The sequence below is a fragment of the Emys orbicularis genome, chromosome 19, assembly GCF_028017835.1.
Source record: "Emys orbicularis isolate rEmyOrb1 chromosome 19, rEmyOrb1.hap1, whole genome shotgun sequence".
In the NCBI taxonomy this organism is placed as follows: domain Eukaryota; kingdom Metazoa; phylum Chordata; order Testudines; family Emydidae; genus Emys; species Emys orbicularis.
Window position 1 is genome coordinate 8377763 of NC_088701.1, and position 16325 is coordinate 8394087.

General features: G+C 45.6%; 1 protein-coding gene across 5 annotated transcripts in view; it reads right to left on the reverse strand.

Annotated features, from left to right (window-relative positions):
- The window catches only part of LOC135892048 (bromodomain-containing protein 4-like), a 200912-nt gene extending 191519 nt beyond the window's left edge, over positions 1 to 9393 (reverse strand). For all 5 annotated transcript variants that reach the window (XM_065419741.1, XM_065419740.1, XM_065419739.1 and 2 more), the window contains exon 1: positions 9320 to 9393. The gene's annotated coding sequence lies outside the window, so the exon portion shown is untranslated. The remainder of the gene's footprint in view (positions 1 to 9319) is intronic.
- Between the last annotated feature and the right edge of the window lie 6932 nt (positions 9394 to 16325).

The window sequence follows — 16325 nt, forward strand, 5'->3', positions numbered from 1 at the left end:
GCTGCCGGCCCCTTGCCAGCCGGGGTCACGCAGGCCCCGCTCAGCCCACTGCCAAACTAGGTGAATGGAACCCCAGGCCGGCAGCGGGCCAAGTGGGCCGGCGGCGTAAGATCAGCATTTTAATTTAATTTTAAATTAAGCTTCTTAAACATTTTGAAAACCTTTTTAGTTTACATACAATAGTTTAGTTATATAATATAGACTTAGACCTTCTAAAAAATGTTAGAATGTATTACCGGCACACGAAACCTTAAGTTAAAGTGAATAAGTGAAGACTTGGCACACCACTTCTGAAAGGTTGCCGACCCCTGGGTTAGACAAACACCAGTCCCTTTTCCCTTCCCCCAAACCTAGAATGTTCTCCGGAAAGTGCAGCACCAGGATACTTTGCAGATCTCTGATGTGGTTATGGCATCTCTGAGAATGTTCCGGAGTACAGCTGGATCAGGGGGAGTGCAAGAGGATGCCCTCATGGCAGTCAGCACCCTGGTTGAAGGTCAGTAGTGGAGACTGGAAAAAAAGTCTTTTGCTTTATTCAGTGTGCAAACAGCTCCGTGTGAACAAATCAGACTTGTACTTTTGCGATTGGCACTATGTCTATCCCTGACAGCTGCTAAGGTTGATGAAGGCTTAACGTATAACATCCTTTGCTAAATAGTTGAGTTTACACAGATGCAAATGTCACTGCAAAAAAGGGGGGAGAGATAGCTCAGTGGTTTGAGCATTGGCCTGCTAAACCCAGGGTTGTGAGTTCAATCCTTGAGGGGACCACTTAGGGATCTGGGGCAAAATCAGTACTTGGTCCTGCTAATGAAGGCAGGGGGCTGGACTCGATGACCTTTCAAGGTCCCTTACAGTTCTAGGAGATAGGATATCTCCATTAATTTATTATTTATTTTATTAAAAGACACCTTTAAACTTTAGCATATCCCATTCTTTTGTCAGAAAAAAAGGGCTATCCAAAGCAACACCAGCAGTATCTCTGTTTTTCTTGCTCTTGATTTTTTCTTTTTTTGATCAGCATCAGCATGATCCCGTGAACAGGAGTGAGCTCAAGTGCAGAATTACTTTTGGGGTGGGGGCCGGGGGGAACTGACTAGGCTAGTCAATGAATTTTGACTGTGCAAAGCTTCCACAGAAGTTATATGTGTAGATCATTCAAAACTGTCAAGGATTTTACTATAGAAGATAAGCATCTTGAGTGACTTTGAGCCCACGTGAAGCTTTTTGCTTTGGCTAGATAGAAGTATATTGAAATGTCAAGAAATCTTGTTGACTCCCTGCTAACTCAAGCATTTTATGCACACATGCAGTGTTAACTCAAGCCCAGTTAAATGAGTTAGGGATCACATACCACAATGGTAATCAGTGAACAACAATCTAGACCAGGGATCGGCAACCTTTCAGAAGTGGTGTGCCGAATCTTCATTTATTCACTCTAATTTAAGGTTTTGCAAGCCAGTAATACATTAACGTTTTTAGAAGGTCTCTTTCTATAAGTCTATAATATATAACTATTGTTGTATGTAAAGTAAATAAGGTTTTTAAAATGTTTAAGACGCTTCATTTAAAATTAAATTAAAATGCAGAGCCCTCCGGACCGGTGGCCAGGACCCGGGCAGTGTGAGTGCCACTGAAAATTAGCTAGCGTGCCACCTTTGGCATGCGTGCCATAGGTTGCCTACCCCTGATCTAGACCAGTGATACTCAGACTGTGGCTCTTGAGCTGCAAATGGCTCTTCAATGTGTCTCCTGCAGCTTTTTGCAGCACTTGATATTAAAATATTTACTTATTAACCAATCAGGGTGCTTTTACTATGTTATTAACCAATTGTACTTGATAAAATACTTGGTCTGTCATTTAATCTGAAAATAATATCTATATATAAACTAAATATTTTCCTGTCATATTGTTTAAATATGAATATATAGTTACTATAGTAAATGAAACAATGAATTCATACTACTGTGGCTCTTTTGAGTAATGTTAATAGCTCATTTGGCTCCTGAACCACTGAGGTCTGAGGTCTTAGGCATTGCACCATGTAGTGTTTGGAAGGCCTTCATAGATTCCAAGGCCAGAAGGGAGAGTTGCGATCATTGAATCTGACTTCCTGTATAACATAGGCCATAGAATCAAAGGACTGGAAGGGACCTTGAAAAGTCATCTAGTCCAGTCCCCTGCACTCATTGCAGGACTAAGCATTATCTAGACCATTCCTGACAGGTGTTTGTCTAACCTGCTCTTAAAAATCCCCAATGATGGAGATTCCACAACTTCCCTAGGCAATTTATTCCAGTGCTTAACCACTCTGACAGTTAGGAAGTTTTTCCTAATGTCCAACCTAAACCGCCCTTGCTGCAATTTAAGCCCATTGCTTCTTGTCCTATCCTCAGAGGTTAAGAAAAACAATTTTTCTCCCTCCTTCTTGTAACCACCTTTTATGTATTTGAAAGCTCATGTCCCCCCTCAATCTTCTCTTTTCCAGAGTAAACAAACCCAGTTTTTTCAATCTTCCCTCAAAGGTCATGTTTTCTATTTACTTGAGACCATTTCTCCAGTTTGTCCAGATCATTTTGAATTTTAATCCTATCCTCCAAAGCACTTGCAACCCCTCCCAGCTTGGTATCATCCACAAACTTTATAAGTGTATTCTTTATGCCATTATCTAAATCACTGATGAAGATATTGAACAGAACCGGACTCAGAATTGATTCCTGTGGGACCACACTCGATATACCCTTCCAGCTTGACTGAACCACTAATAACTACTCACTGGGAATGGTTTTCCAACCAGTTATGCACCCACTTTATAGTAGCTCAATCTAGGTTGTATTTCCCAAGTTTGTTTATGAGAGGGTCATGCAAGACAGAATCAAAAGCCTTACTAAAGTCAAGGTATACCACATCTACTGCTTCCCCACTACACACAAGGCCCATTACCCTGTGAAAGAAAGCTATTAGGTTGATTTGACACTATTTGTTCTTGACAAATCCATGTGGACTGTTACTTATCTTATTATCTTCTAGGTGTTTGCAAATTGATTGCTTAATTATTTAAATAAATAATTAATTATTTCTGGGTACTGAAGTTAAGCTGATTGTCCTTATTTCCATTTTTATAGATTGGGATTATATTTACTAGGGTGTCGATTAATCGCAGTTAACTCATGCGATTAACAAAAAAATTAATCTCGATTAATCGTGCTGTTAAACAATAGAATACCAATTGAAATTTATTAAATATTTTGGATGTTTTTCTACATTTTCAAATATATTGATTTCAATTACAACACAGAATACAAAGTGTACTGTTCCTTATATATACTTTATATTATTTTTATTACATATATTTGCACCGTAAAAATTATAAGAAATAGTATTTTTCAATTCACCTCATACAAGTACTGTAGCGCAATCTCTATTGTGAAAGTGTAATTTACAAATGTAGATTTTTTTTTGTTACATAACCACACAAAAACAAAACAATGTAAAACTTTAGAGAATACAAGTCCACTCAGTCCTATTTCAGCCAATAGCTAAGACTAACAAGTTTGTTTACATTTATGGGAGATACTGCTGTCTGCTTCTTATTTACAATGTCACCGGAAAGTGAGAACAAGCATTCGCATTGGACTTTTGTAGCCAGCGTTGCAAGGTATTTACGTGCCAGATAGGCTAAACATTCGTATGCCCCTTCATGCTTCAGCCAACATTCCGGAGGACATGCTTCCATGCTGACGATGTTCATTACAAAAAAAAAAAAGTGTATTAAATTTGTGATTGAACTCCTTAGGGGAGAATTTTATGTCCCCTGCTGTTTTACCCGCATTCTGCCATATATTTCATGTTATAGCAGTCTTGGATGATCACCGTTATGAACACTGTCACTGCAGATCTAACAAAACACAAAGAAGGATGATGGAGCGTATCTCCACACAAGATCAGATGGGAAACACTTCAACCTGTCCCGACGTAAGTCAAAGACCAAAATCAAAAAGGCGCTAATCAGGGAACTTCTATTCGCTGATGATGCTGCCCTCATAGCCCACAATGAAGATCTGGTATAAGAACTCATGGACCACCTTTCAAGTACCCGTCAGGCATTTACTCTCACCACCAGCATAAAAAAAAACCTGTTCTATTAGGACAGAGGGTTCCACGAGATTATTCAATTACCTTAAATACAAACCAGCTAAAGTAGTCCAAAAGTTCAGCTATTTAGGTTCTACAGTGACCACCAACCTCTCACTGGATGAAGAACTAAATGTTCGCATTGGAAAGGCTGCCACCACCTTCAGCACACTAACTAAAAGAGCATGGAACAACTCAAAGCTTATCATCAAGACCAAAATGCTAGTGTACCAAGCTTGTGACCTCAGCACTCTCATGTATGGTGGGAAAACATGGACAACTTATACTCATCAGGAGTTTCAATCTACATTGTTTACGCTGCATACTCAAGCAAGACAAGGTGGGTGAGAATATCTTTTACTGGACCAACTTCTGTTGGCGGGAGAAAAGTTTCTGAGTTTACACAGAGCTCTTTCTGCACTGATACCTGCAATCATCCACATTCATCTGAACATTTGACTACAATCACTACAGACAAAAGACATAACCAGTTTGTGAAGAACAACAAAACCAATGAGGCTAAGATTAAGAAAACTTTGCAGGACAGAGTAAACGCCTATTCTGCACACATTCTAAATCTAGGTGAGATACTATCTATGCTCCTGATTGCACACAATGGACTCCTGTAACCCCACAGACTTCAACATTTCTTTGCACAAGTACAGGGATCCACCCACACAGGACCTTGATCTTACAACCGGATTTGTGATTAAGTTACTTTTCAACAGCCACTTTACAGCTGCCAAATACAAACAGAAAGATGGCAGCACATATTTGTCACATCTCAAGTAATAAGATGAAATACTTTTGCAGCTTGCCTACAAGTTTATGTTTCAGACTAAATCAAGTGAATAAAGATCTGCGATGTAGACTGAGTGCTTCTCTATGCTTAAAAGGCTGCAACTGCGCCACTGCAGCGCTTCAGTGAAGTCATTACCAAAAACAATGGGAAGACTTCTACTGTCAGCATAGGTAATCCACCTCCCCAAAAAGCAGTAGTTATGTCAACGGGAGAAGCCCTCCCATCGACACAGTGCTGTCTACACCAGGAGTAAGGTCAGTATAACTGTGTCACTCAGGGGTGTGGATTTTACTGGCCAGAAAAAATTCACTAGGAAATTGTTCAAAATACTGAAACCAGTAGTAATGGCATATGAATTTGTATAGAGAAGTTCGTGTTCCTTGGCTGAAGCTGTTGAAGTGTGGAGGAAGACAAACATTTTTTTATTGAAATGTAATTAAATGATAAAATGCATGTTCAGCAAGTATTATGTGGTAGTCCTCATTATTTTCTAAAATATATGACCAGTTTCTGCATGTGCTGGTTCCACCCACAGCAGCAGAATCAACACCTGCACTTGACTATTTAGATTAATATGTTTATGATGAAAGTAGGTTTTCTGCCAACAATAGTTGAACTGCAAGCCAGCTGCCTCAATTTAAAAAAAACAAAAAAAAACAAAGTCATGTTCGCCAATTGAGTATTGTAACAGCTATTCAGTAGTGATAATCTCAAGTATATACTCTGAGAAAAAGATATGATCATGAAAGTAGTGTCAATTAACTGCTAAGAGTTCTGCTGGCTTTGAATTAGTATTTTCATCATTTCACCGGGTGCACTTAAAGACTAGAAACTGCATTAGGACAACTTCAAAGTTGATTTTTGTTTTCAGCATTTTATTTCTGAATGACTTCAAGACCCCTCTGTGAATTTCAATAACTGGACACAATAGCAACAATTCTGACTTTTGCTCATGAACTGTAATTGTAAAATGTTACATTACTGATGTTAACATATCTGCAAGATTGTACGTATAAAAACCCCCACAATTTTGAAGTTTGTTAACATCTTGAAATACTAAGCTTTTCAATGTTAACAATGACGCAACTTTCATAGTGATGAAGATTTTATTCCACTTTGTATGAATATAAATTCTGAATAAAAACAGTATTAAGGCTCCATTCTGAAAGCACTTATGCTACTGAAATCAAACTAGTCATGCAGTGAAGTGCTTAAGTGTTTTATGATGGAATTTTCTTTTTTTGTTGTTTGCCTGAAGCAGTTGCATAAAATTCAAAGATATCCTATCGTAGTGACACTGAACAGTTTAAAACCAGAATTTATAAAACTTAATTCATAATCAATTTAACCTAAAATTGCAAGCCATACCATAAATTTTCAAATTAAGTTGGGGCTTTACAAAGCTAATGTAAATCAATGATTTTTAAAGTCCCTCCACCATTTCATTCTATTTTTATTAAAAATGTTCTGTAAATACAAAAGAGAACCCAACATCCAAAGTAGCCTGCAGAATTAAGTTTACATGTATCTCATAGAACACTAACCATCTAGCCATACTATAACAGTATCATACACAACCACTGGTGATCATTCATGATCTTGACTGTCTGGTAAATATTTGCCAGCTTAATTCTTTTCATCCCAGGATAGTATGCATCTCAAACAAAGCTCTACAGCACATGCACTTCCTACATTTTCCAGCTATTTTCCCAGTCTCCAGTCGGTTTTTATAAAATGTGCAATAAGTCTGAACACCACAAATTTTAGATTAAAAACAAGTCTTTCTACAGAAGCACTGCTAAACAAGAACTTCCCGGAAACAGTCTAAAAAAAAAAATTTAACAAGGCTTATTGAGAGTTAATTGATGTTTATCTTTTATAACTATTTGTTTAAGTGACACCTAATTTTTGGCCATTTTTAGTTTTAAGATCACCTACCTATAAGGCACTATTTAGGTAAAGAACAATGTGTACATCAGTAGTATTTAAAGGAAGATAAAGCTGTATCCTGACCCATTCTTGAGATCAATCCAGTTCCAGGACAGACCATAGTTTCACTTTACATGATTAACAAGCAGCAGGAAAAGAAAATAAGTTACTAAAAAATAAGCAAGCAAAATAGTCTTCACATTTTTATATAAACAGTTAATGGAACTATGAAAATATAGAAGTATTACTGAAATACTTTTGCTATAGCTATGAGAGGAATTTTAGCCACACTACCAACGATGCAAGTAGATCTAACTTCTCTGGTTATGGGGCAGCTCTATGTATTTTGCCACCCCAAGCACGGCAGTCAGGTGGCTTTCGGCAGCACGCCTGCGGGAGGTCCGCTGGTAACGCGGATTCGGCGGCATGCCTGCGGGAGGTCCGCCGGTCCCGCGCCTTCGGCGTACCCGCCGCCGAAGCCGCAGGACCAGCGGACCTCCCGCAGGCATGCCACCGAAGGCAACCTGACTGCTGCCCTCACAGTAACCAGCAGGTCGCCCCCCACGGCTTGCCGCCCCAGGCACGTGCTTGGTGCACTGGTGCCTGGAGCCGCCCCTGCTCTGGTTATATTTTAAGTAGAATTCACTAGTCAATCACAATGCAATGCATATTCAATAGGCAAATTCTGGTTCTCATGTCTAACTGAAGTTAGAAGAGTTTTCCCTCTTTCACACAATACAGTCAGTAGGGACATGGTCAGCTTCCTTTTCTTCTCATACTACCAACTCTCCTTCCCAAAACATGGACCAGCCTTCTTAATAGGAAGTTCTGTATCTGAACAGACTGTTTACACTCAAGGAACATTCTATAATCTAGGCAACAATTTTTTTTGGGGGGGGGGGGGGATCAGTCAGAGTGGGAGAAGCACTGCAGGCAGGAAGAAAATATTAGCCACACAATTTCATATTAGCAGAAATCATACGGTCAGGTATCGGGGGTAGCCGTGTTAGTCTGTATCTACAAAAACAACAAGGTGTCTGGTGGCACCTTAAAGACTAACAGATGTATTTGGGCATAAGCTTTCGTGGGTAAAAACCTCACTTCTTCAGAGGCATCTGGTCAGGGACGGTCTAGAATGATAATACTTAGTCCTGCCATGAGTGCAGGGGACTGGACAAGATGACCTCTTGAGGTCCCCTCCAATCCTATGACTATGATTTATTTATTCATGGAATCAGGTGCTTTAGATGCAATCAACTATATTTTTGAGGGGGTGGGGAGTTGTAGAACAATTTTGCATTTAAACTTTCTTTTAACTGGTTACTTCAAATTATCTAGTCCACAATATATAAACAGCTGTGTCAACACATTTTTAGTCTGAATCAAATAAACCACAGTTCTGAATTTTTTTTAAAGTAACATTTAAGATTAAAACCAGTAGTTTAAGAAATTCTCTATACAGAATGTACCATCAAATACACAGTATAGTCAGTTCCACTGTTTCTATCACTGTAAACAGTTTTCAGAGTGGTAGCAGTGTTAGTCTGTATCAGCAAAAAGCACAGAAGTACTTGTGGCACCTTAGAGACTAACAAATTTATTTGGGCATAAGCTTTCGTGGGCCAAAACGCACTTCATCAGATGCACGCAGTGGAAAATTCATGGTGGGTGGGTGTGTCTTCCTACTGTATTTGCTACAACTTATTTGTTTGAGTCTTTCACACCAAGAGAGAGAACATTTGTTTTTCTACACTGCAAAATGACAAAATCTGAAGAGTCAGTGTAGTAAGCGACATCAGTTTATACTCTGAAGTGCACCAGAATTCAGGTTACTGCCCTTTCAAAAAAAAAAAAAAAAAAAGTCAAGGTTCATCAAAAGTACACATTGTTCAAAGTCTTCCTTCCAATCAGGCACGTTTAAACCCGAATCGGAGCCTCAATCCCATTTACGGGACTCGGCTGGTGCCGCATTTGCTGTGCAATCTCAAAGAGGACCTTCCGCCTGCGGCTGTTTGCCGGACAGTAAAGTGCCAGCAGGCCGGGGCGAGCTGTACACACACTCGGTTACAGTGAACAGGGTTTAACGCCGAGCCGCCTCCTGCTGCTGCACCAGCGCCGCCGCTCCCTTCCCAGTGACCTGTCCCCGCACGGCCCTCCGCAGAGACCGACCCGCCCGCCCAATCACCAGGACCCGCACGTGTCGGCGATGGGCCCAGCCACCCTGGCAAGTCGGGGGCGGCCGGGCCTGAGCGCCATGAGGAGCCGGGCCCGATCTATCCGCATCCACCCCGCGGGGGTGGCGGCGGCAGCCCGGCCTAACGGCGCGGAGAGACGCGGCTGTCCCACGCCCCGCCGGCGATCTCGGGGGCCGCCTGGTCCGGGCTGGCGTGACCCACGAAGGAGCCGGGGCGGGTAGAGCCCGTGAGGGTGGGGTGCGTGACCGCCTCACTCACCGCAAGCCGCGGGGCCAGGCCGGGCCGCTGCCTCCACTCAAGAGCCACCGCTTCCTCCTCCGGCTAGATGACAAAATGGCGGCGGCAGGAAGTACCATCAGCTCCGCCGCCCCGCCCCAGGGCCCCTGCTCCCGTACACTGCGCAATCCGCGTACTGAGCTACCCGTCCCCCACCGGGGCGCAACGGCCCCAGTGCAAGCGGCGCAACGGCCCCTCACACACAGACACCCCTATGCAGACCGCGTACCAAAAAGCTTTCCCCCACTCACCAGAGGACAAACGCTCCTACGCAAACAGCGCGCCTCCTAAAAAAAAATACATCAGGCTACTCAGGTCGCTACGCAAATAGCGCTAAAGTCCTATTCGCCTACCTCTCCAGAGAACAGCCGTCCTCAACGAAGAATCGCACCCAACGTACGTAAACCGCGGTCCGCGCGCGGGGGAAAGCACTATCTACGCAAATCGCGTAGCCCACAGATGGGGCCAAATATCTCTCCCACGCAAACTCTGCACCCTATGCCCGGCGTTCGCTTTCCACCGCAATCGGCGCAACAGAGCCAGAGACGTCCCCTACGTAAATCACGTAGTATTCTGCAGGTTACCCAGCCGCCAAATGCGTAAACAGCAGAAAAAGCCGATCCCCTTACCCGTTCTCATACACCACCCACGCAGACCGCTGGCTGCAGAATGCGGGCTACATGAACGGCACAACAGCGGCCTGGGGGGCCTCTCCTGCTATGCACACAACGTAGCGCCCCTCTCTAAGAGGAAAGCGGGTCGGAATACACCGTTTGAGCAGCAGGCCTCAGCCTGAGACAGGCGTCCCAGCGAAGATTGCGTAGTCTCCCTGACGCAGCGGCCGCATTACGCAATGCGGGTTACGCTAGCAGGACAACGTAACCAAGGATGGTGAATACCGACACCCCCACCTCCGCTCGACCGCGCCCCCCAGTCGAGAGAGCCGCTTCCCTCGCGCGCGCGCGCGAACTCTGCTCTCACCTGAGGGACAGGCCGCGCGCTCTCCACCCTCCCGCCGGACCGGGTGCCGTGGGGCCCGGAGGGGGGGAGGCGTCTCCTCCGCGTCGCACCGGGGGGCTGAGTTGGGGGCCTCCGCGGGGCAGATAAAGACCGAGGGGCAGCGGGAGGGACCGATAGCGGCTCCGCACTGACCTCACCGCGCAACGCTCTGCGTCGCGGCGCAACAGACCACGCAACCGACGCATCCCGCGCAGGCTACGTGCGTCCCCTCCACTTCCTAAGCCCCGCCCCTCGAGCGCAAGGCCTAAGGAGGAGCCGGGAGCGGAGACAGCGCGTGGGAGAGAGGTCGGGTCGTTCTGCGCGCGGGCAGCCGCTACAAGGGGGGGCACTGCACTGCACTGCACTGGGGAGGAAGAGGGAGCGCCGTGGCCGGGCGGGTATTGCGCGGGGGGAGATTAAGGAAGGACGCTCTTGGGTCCCCAGCTAGTTGGGGATTGCACGGCAGCCCCGTTGCGGGGGGGAGTTCTGCAGTGGTGGGGGCATGCACGGTGCGGGGGAAGGGGCAGCTCTGCAGCAGGCGGTGACTGCACGGAGGGAGGGAGCCTCTCTAGCCCGCTGGTCACTGCAAGGAGGGGAAAGGCGGCTCTCTGCAGGGGGGTGGGCACTGCATGGGGAGGCGGTTTCTGCAAGTCGATGGGCATTGTGCAGGTAGGGGGCATGTCCCTACAGCAAGGTGTATGCTGCACGAAGAGATGAGGGGAGCTCGCTCCTGTGAATAGCGCATCATCCGCTGCATGGGGAGAAGAGCCTCTCCTGAAAACTGCTGGCTGAATCATTTGCTCTGGAGAGTTGTTAGTCCTTCCACTTCCTGGTCTGCCCCAGTGTCTGTTGACTCTGAAGTCTGGTAATGCAAATGTCCATGTTAACTGTTTTACTGCTGATCATTTTAGCAGAAAGATCCGTCTCATCTGGCACTGTGGGTGTGACCCCCTACAAGTCTCATGTAATGCCACTTCATTGATTTGTATGTAGCACTCTCCAGATGGCTGCAGCCACTAGTAGCCAGCGCTTACTCACACCTCTCAGCGTATGTCTACACCAGAGCTGGACAATGTAATTTCCAGCTCAAGGAGACCTATTTGCACTAGCACTGACTGAGCAGTGTAGACCTGGTGGCAATAGGGGCTAGGTGTCCTGAGGATGTACCTACAATTTCAGTCAGGACTGTACTTGAGGAAGCTAGCTTCTTGTGCTGCCAGGGTGTAGGCATACTGTCAGTCAGAGCCCTGGGCTGAGCATGGGGGGGCACCTCACTTCCCCTTCAGGAGCCCCAGCAGTCACTGTGACTCAGGCAGACCGTGCTGCCCAGATGCAAAGGGGGAGAGCACCCACTCCTGGTGTTGCCAATTTTGGTTGGATGTATTCCTGGAGGCTTCATCACATGACAAAATCTTTAATTAACTATTAATCTTTAATTCCTTGAGACTCCATGACAATCCTGGAGGGTTAGCAACCTTACCCACTCCTGTTTCTAATGCCCAGGCACAGCATGCCCTCTGCTGGCCAATGTGGAGATGGCCATTGCCCCATCTGCTGCCTAGAGCAGGCCTGCAGGTGTGGTTGAGATCTACATTGAGGGCACAACTTGAGCTCCCTTTCCTCCTCCCCATTATACAGCCACTCTCAAGCTGGCTACAATCTGGTCCCTAACATCTTGGCTCCAATAACTGATTTGAAGGACTCCGGCTGTTTGGTCTGACTCCCTAAAATGATCCATGATCTTTCACAGGATCAGCTATGCCCCTGATTTTCAAGTGCAAATATAGTCATGCCACTGGGAAGGTCGGTCCTGCTTGGGCTCAAGTTCTGTGCCTGTGTTCAGGAGGAAGAAATGGAGACACTGATATGTGTTTGCCAATCTGAGCAGGAGACCTTTAATATGTGGCCTCTTCTAGCTATCCACAGCTATGGCGTTAGCTATTGGCTGTCTGCTGGCCATGTGCGGTGGGGGCAGGGAGAGAAGTGCGAAATCTCTACCATAGCATTAACTGTGGCTCACAGATCCCAAGCAGGAGGCAGAGGAGGGGTTAAACTCCAAAAGGAGCTGCAGGCAATGGAGAAATTCACCCCTAGAGCTCCCTGGGTAACCTCAATTCTGGCATTTTCAAACTTCTGAATGGTTGACTTCCCTGCATTATCATTCTTGTAATAGGCTTTTGATTACTTTATTGTCTGTATAACTATGGGACCCCAATCTTAAATTAAGGTTTCAGAGTAGCAGCCGTGTTAGTCTGTATCCGCAAAAAGAACAGGAGTACCTGTGGCACCTTAGAGACTAACAAATTTATTTGAGCATAAGCTTTCGTGGGCTACAGCCCACTTAATCGGATGCATAGAATGGTTCCATTCTAAGGTGCCACACGTACTCCCAATCTTAAATTAACACTCAGCAGAGGACTGGATGCCTAAAGGGAGAGACTTTCTCCAGAAGATCCCCAGTCTGAGTCCTTCCTAGTTCAGGGCCTAAAAAATTTTTCCATTTGCACATGTCAGCTAGACGGACCCAGAAATTCCCAGAACAAGGTTAGGTAATTATCTGACATGCTTAGTATCTGTTTCTGAGGCTGTGTAGGAAGTTTTCATTATTGGCAACCCACCCGGGAGGCCATACCCTACGCACCCTCTGAGAGCTGAGCCAACCAGAGATAGGATGGCCAAGCATCTGGTTTTCAACTGGAATGCACGGTCGAAAAGGGACCCTGGCAGCTCTGGTCAGCACTGCTGACTAGGCTGCTAAAAGTTCGGTTGGCCACAGCGGAGGGCTCCCAGAAGCGCCTGGCATGTCCCTCTGGTTCCTAGGTGCAGGGGTGGCCAGGGGGGTCTCCGCATGCTGCCCCTGCCAGTGAAGCAGGTGCTACCCAAGAACTCTGCAGCTCCCATTGGCAGGGAACCACGGCCAGTGGGAGCTGCGGGGGTGGCGCCTGCGGAGCCCCCTGGCTGCCCCTGTGCCTAGGAGCCGAAGAGACATGATGCCGCTTCCTGGGAGCCTCCTGAAGTCTGCACGGCGCCGCTGCCCAGAGCCTGCACCCCATCTACTGGTACCTGAACTCCCTATTTACATATATACATATAGCGAGCACTTTTGTAACAGGCGAGCTCTGGGGGGTGGAGGTCTCCCAAACCAAGAAGCAGAGGACAAGGGGCTTCCCCCTTACTTCAGGGCTCCATCTTGTTGACAAATAAAGGGGTTCTGAAGCTAATGATGAAAATTGTGGAAACACCCCATAGGTCATGACCCACCGGTCTCAAACTCAAGTCCATAGGAGCAGCCACACTCCAAGCCTCCACCTAGCAGCCTGCTGACAATGGCTTACCTGGGACCCATGAAGCCCAGCCCCCATGTGAGGCTCCATCTTTGAGGTCTGATTGGCGGAGCCCCAGAGCAGCTGAATGGCCGACTGGCCCTGCTTAAGCCAGCAGCAGGAACACGAAGCTGTCTGAACAACCGGGCTTCACTCTGCTCTGGACTGTGCACCTTGTGCTTCCCACCCATGCTGCTTGATATCCTAGCTTGACTCCTGGCATCTGACTTGAGGTTCCTGGCCTCCAGCTTGTTTCCTGTCTCTGACCCCCCGGTAGCTTGACCTGGCCTGACTCTGGTTCCCGACTTGTGGTTCTGATCTCCAGTTTGTCTCCTGCTACTGACCTCCCGAAATCCTGACCCAGTTGGCTCTTGACTCCTGTCTCCTGACTGCAGACTTTGACTCTGACTACAAGGTCTGACTGCCCATGACCAAGCCATGACACCCTGACAGTGGGATTGGTAGTTGGCTCAAACCAGAGACAATTTTAAAAGGCAGGATAATCCAGTGTCTCAGGAATTGCTGTTTGAAAACTAGATGCAACAAAGCTGATGGAGAAGCACCCTTGGTGCTGGGGATATTTCTACCATTGGCCTGTAAACCACACACGGGATATTTCAAAGTGAAAAGAGGCTCTAGGATCTGGCGCAATGACTTCTCCTGCTGTGTTCGCCATCCAAACACCCTTTGGTCCAGGGGAATGTGCGTGGGCCTGTTTTCCAGGTCGGGGAACCAAAGGACAGGGAATGTAAGTGACTTGGAAAAGGTTATAGAGGAAATATGGGGCAGAACTGGGAGCAGAGATCTGCTCTCCATTCACTATCCAAAACTTTGGTTAACAAGGAGTTATGGTTGGCTGGCAGTGCCTTGTACCCATCTAGAATGTTGAGTGCAACTAGATTTAAATCTCTGAAAACCAGAAAATAAAGAGGTAAGGTGCATAGCAGCCCTCACCCAACCTTAACTCTGCTCCTGGAGCTTGCAAAAGCCACTGAGGCTATACTGTAAGTATGGTTCAGCCAGGACTGCCCTGTAATGAGCAGACATGAGGAATGTCTAAGGGCTTGTCTTCACTGCAGAGTTAATGCAAGCTAAATTCAAGTGTTGCCTGTTGTGATTATTGGACCTACAAACTTACCATGAGCTCAACTGTAAAAAGTATGTGAAAGTTCATAAAAGTTACAATACCCATGAATAATAGGTCAAGTTGTTTACAATGACGAATATTATAATAGGTACAAGAAAACCCAACAGAGAAACTGTAGTAGTCCAAACAACCAGGGCTTACTGATATAATTCAAGGACTATACCAGATCATACTTAGTAAACAAGAAGATATGGAAACAAAGGTACCTATGCCAAGTTTGGCCTTACAGAAATGCATTTAAATGATGGACAAATTAATGAGGATAAACTCTGCCACCTACTTTTACTCCTTTTTGGGGTTCCTAAAATGAGACTTTGGGGAAAAAATAGTTTTCTTCCCCCAGCTCATCCCCCAATCTGCCAGCATTGCAACTCATCTTGACTCATCTCAGCTTCCTCAAGCTTAAGTCAGACAGAGCAGACCAGGCTAAGGATTTCCTGGGGGGCGGAGGGAGGAAGCCGGCTGGCCTTGCTCTTGTTGAAGGAACTTTGTTTTCACCTGTGAGTGCTGAAAGTCACCACACAATCACGACATCCCCTCCTCAGCCCATCCGTGGGACTGTCTACCAGCCCTGCAAAGGCATGTAAGATCCTGTATTATTTTCCCTTCCCTTGTTGTGTTGATTTCTTTCCTCCCTCTTTTGTCCTATCCCCTCTCTCATTCTCTCAGCTTTTTGTATTAATGTAGTGAGATGAGATGACCACAACTCTGCCTTGTCTAAGGAGCAAGAATCCAAATAGATGATGTCCCCAATCAGAGCATGAACAGGGATCAAGCAGAAAGTGCTAAGCTTGACCTGCCAGCCAAAGCATCCATTCATGATTGACCAGTATTCCAAAGAGATCTGTAAAATCTGTATTCCCACCTTTCTCCCTCTCTCTCCTCCACCTTGAGCCTGTCTGCCTATCTTAGAAACAGGAGAAGTAAATACCCTTTACAAGGCAGGACTGGAAGTAAAATTAACTCTTTTAATCAACGAAAGGTTATTCTCTCTCATTTTGTCTCCCGAATGAGAGAGACTTTAAAGGATTTGATTGTTTCAGTTTCAATATAAATGCTTGTTTTCATTTCTTGTTCTTTCTTGTGTTTGATCAATATGTTTTCAGTTTTAGAATGAATGCTTTTGGGTGTTTGCCGAGTAAACTAAGGTCTCCGTAGAACTCCCCCACCCCCAAATCTATTTATTACCGTGTGATGTTGGACAGTGAAAGAGTTTATAGTCATCTTAACTCTTTAGACCTTCAAGATCAATACAATATCCCCCAACTCAAGTCCCTTCCTTATACAAAACATCTTAAGGGTGGTGCTGCTTTTAACTCCAGTTGGCTGCCCAGTCAGGGATGTGGGCTATACTGTTTGAGTTAGCACAGCTTGTCAGCTGCTAACACAGCCCCTCTGTGCAGCTCAAGTATTGTTTCATAGTGTGACTGTATTTACTTGAGCTGGGCTAACTCCAGAGGAGTTAACTCAGGTGTAGATAATGGCAGTTTACCCTTCTGTGAAGACATTTACCATATGT